This window comes from Mandrillus leucophaeus, unplaced genomic scaffold (assembly GCF_000951045.1).
Source record: "Mandrillus leucophaeus isolate KB7577 unplaced genomic scaffold, Mleu.le_1.0 Scaffold11, whole genome shotgun sequence".
NCBI classification, from domain to species: Eukaryota; Metazoa; Chordata; class Mammalia; order Primates; family Cercopithecidae; genus Mandrillus; species Mandrillus leucophaeus.
In genome coordinates, this window is record NW_012099209.1 from 3,356,462 (window position 1) to 3,359,647 (window position 3,186).

The following is a 3,186-nucleotide window of genomic DNA, read 5'->3' on the forward strand; positions in this document are numbered from 1 at the left end:
ATCATAGTGCCAGGGGAATGCTTCTTTTTTTTTTGAGATGGAGTCTCACTCTGTCGCCCAGGCTGGAGTGCAGTGACTCGATCTCAGCTCACTGCAAGCTCCGCCTCCCAGGTTCATGCCATTCTCCTGCCTCAGCCTCCATTTTTCCTGGGTTTTTTGTTTTTTGTTTTTTTTGAGATAGAGTCTTGCTCTTTCACCCAGGCTGGAGTGCAGTGGCATGATCTCAGCTTACTGCAACCTCCGCCTCTCGGGTTCAAGTGATTCTCCTGCCTCAGCATCCCTAGTAGCTGGGATGACAGGCACGTGCCACCATGCCTGGCTAATTTCTGTGTTTTTAGTACAGATGGGGTTTCACCATGTTGGTCAGGCTAGTCTCAAACTCCTGACCTCGTGATCCGCCCACCTTGGCCTCCCAAAGTGCTGGGATTACAGGCGTGAGCCACCGCGCCCAGCCTGGATGCTTCTCTTATAGCACAGAGAAGGGAGAGATGTAGCATTTTATGAACCCTTGAAGAATGGCGGAGGGGGTGTGGGTGTTGGGTTTTGAGGGATGCATATGAGTTTGCCAAGTTGAAGGTGGGGGCTGATCATGAACTGGACTTTACAGAATTTAATCAACATAATAAAATAATTTTCAAAATGAAAATGAAAATGAGCGTATCCTCCTTTGTCAGCATGAACTGCAGGAATGTTTATATATGGACACTTCACAGGCCAGCCTGCACCAGGCCTAGCTCATGCAGGCCAATTCCTTCCTGAAGCTGTTCATGTCTGCTGCAAAGACGGGACTGAAAACAGCACGTCAGCCTCTTCATTCATTAGGAGAGTGGAGAAATGGGAACATTTGAGCTGCTCAAACTCCTCATCATCTACGAGGATAAACAGAAAGTTGAAAGCCAGCCCTGACTGAGGACCTCCCACAAAGACTTGCCTTCTATGTTTTCCTTTTTTCTTTCTTTTTTTTTTTTTTTTTTTTTGAGATGGATTCTGGGTCTGTCGCCCGGACTGGAGTACAGCGGCATGATCTTGGCTCACTACAACCTCCGCCTCCCGGGTTCAAGTGATTCTCCTGCCTCAGCCTCCCAAGTAGCTAGGATTACAAGCTCGTGTCACCATTCCTGGCTAATTTTTGTACTTTTAGTAGAGATAGCCTTTAGCCATGTTGGCCAGGCTGGTCTCAAACTCCTGACCTCAAGGGGTCCACCCACCTCGGCCTCCCAAAATGCTGGGATTACAGGCGTGACCCACCAAGCCCAGCCTCTTTGTTCTCTGAATCTGGATCTCAATTTCTGTAAATCCAGTGTGACCTTTGGCTGTTTACTGAGTGCAAGACGCTCCTGACGACCCATTTTACAGATGAGGAAATTGAGGCCTAGAGAAGGGGAGAGAGCAGAGACTGAGATTAAGGGATGGAGGGTCCCAGGGGGCTTGATTATGATTATTATTATTATTATTTTTGAGATGGGGTCTTGCCCTTTTGCTCAGGCTAGAGTGCAGGGGTGCAATGTTGGCTCACTGCAATCTCTGCCTCCCGGGTTCAAGTGATTCTCCTGTTTCAGCCTCCCAAGCAGCTGGGATTACAGGGGTGCACTAGCACGCCCAGTTAATTTTTGGGTAGAGACAGGGTTTCACCATGTTGGCCAGGCTGGTCTTGAACTCCTTACCTCAAATGATCTGCCTACCTCGGCCTCCCAAAGTGCTGGGATTACAGGCATGAGCCACCGCACCCAGCCAGGCCTGAATTTTTTAAAAGACAGGGTCTTGCTATGTTGTGCAGGCTGAAGTGTGGTGGCACAATCACGGCCCACTGCAGCTTTGAGCTCCTGGGCGTAAGTGATCCTCTCACCTCAGCTTCTCGAGTAGTTGGAACTACAAGGCATGGGCCACCACGCCTGGCTAGATTTTTAAATCTTTTATGGAGACCGGGTCTCCCTATGTAGCCCAGGCTGTTCTCCAACTCCTAGGCTGAAGTGATCCTCCTGCCTTGGCCTCCCAAAATGCTGGGATTACAGGCATGAGCCACTGAGCCTGCTTGATGGTGAGTTTGAAGCGGAAGGTGTTTGAAGGGGTGAAAGTGTCCATCTGAAAGCAGCTGGCCAGGTGTGGTGGCTCATGCCTGTAATGCCAATCCCAACAATTTGAGAGGCTGAGGCGGGCAGATCACCTGAGGTCAGGAGTTGGAGACCAGACTGACCAACATGGAGAAACTCCATCTCTACTAAAAACACAAAATTAGCCGGGCATGGTGGCGCATGCCTGTAATCCCAGCTACTCAGGAGGCTGAGGCAAGGAGAATCGCTTGAACCCGCGATGTGGAGGTTGCGGTGAGCCGAGATCATGCCATTGCACTCCAGCCTGGGCGACAAGAACAAAACTCTGTCTCAAAAGAAAAAAAAAAAAAAAAAAAAAAGACGAAGAAAGCAACTGAGACCAATATAGCTAAGGAGTGAAGATCTGGGTTCCCATCCTGGTTCTGCCCACTGGTAGGGGCTCTTCCTGGTCCTTCTGTGAACAGCATCTTGTCGTGCTTAGGGTCTTCCCCTCTTCTTAGTGAAGGCCAACGAAACCCTGCCTATCAGTGCATTGTGGCCCTTTGGCCACTGTGATTGGTTCAGAGACAGGCATATGCCCCAGGCTGGGGTGATAATACACAATCTTGGTGTCTGTGCCACCCCTATCAGACAACAGAGCTCTTGTGATATTGTTTAAATCAGTAAGGGTAGGCTCGGAGTTGCTGACCACCATCTTGCCTGCCTGGAAACAAAGGACAGCAAAGCCAAGAAATAGAGAGAGAAGCTACCCTGGTGGTTTTGGTTGAGTGCCTTGATCCAGCTGATCCTGAAGGTGCCCTTTCCAATTCTATCCACCAATTAATTCCCTTTTTTGGCTGTATGCAGCCCAAAGAGTTCCCATGTATTCAGCCCTTAGTGCTGCAGAGACAGCACTATAACATGTCAGTTGCTTCATTCATTAGAAGAGCAGAGAAACTGGAAAACGGAGGCTGCCCTCCTTGCTGTCTATGAGGATAAACAGAAAGTCAAAGACCAGGCTGGCTGCCGTGGCTCCTGTCTATAATCTTAGCACTTTGGGAGGCTGAAATAAGCGGATCACTTGAGTCCAACAGTTTGTGACCAGCCTGGGCAACACAGCGAGATCCTGTCTTTAAAAAAAAAAAAAAAAAATATA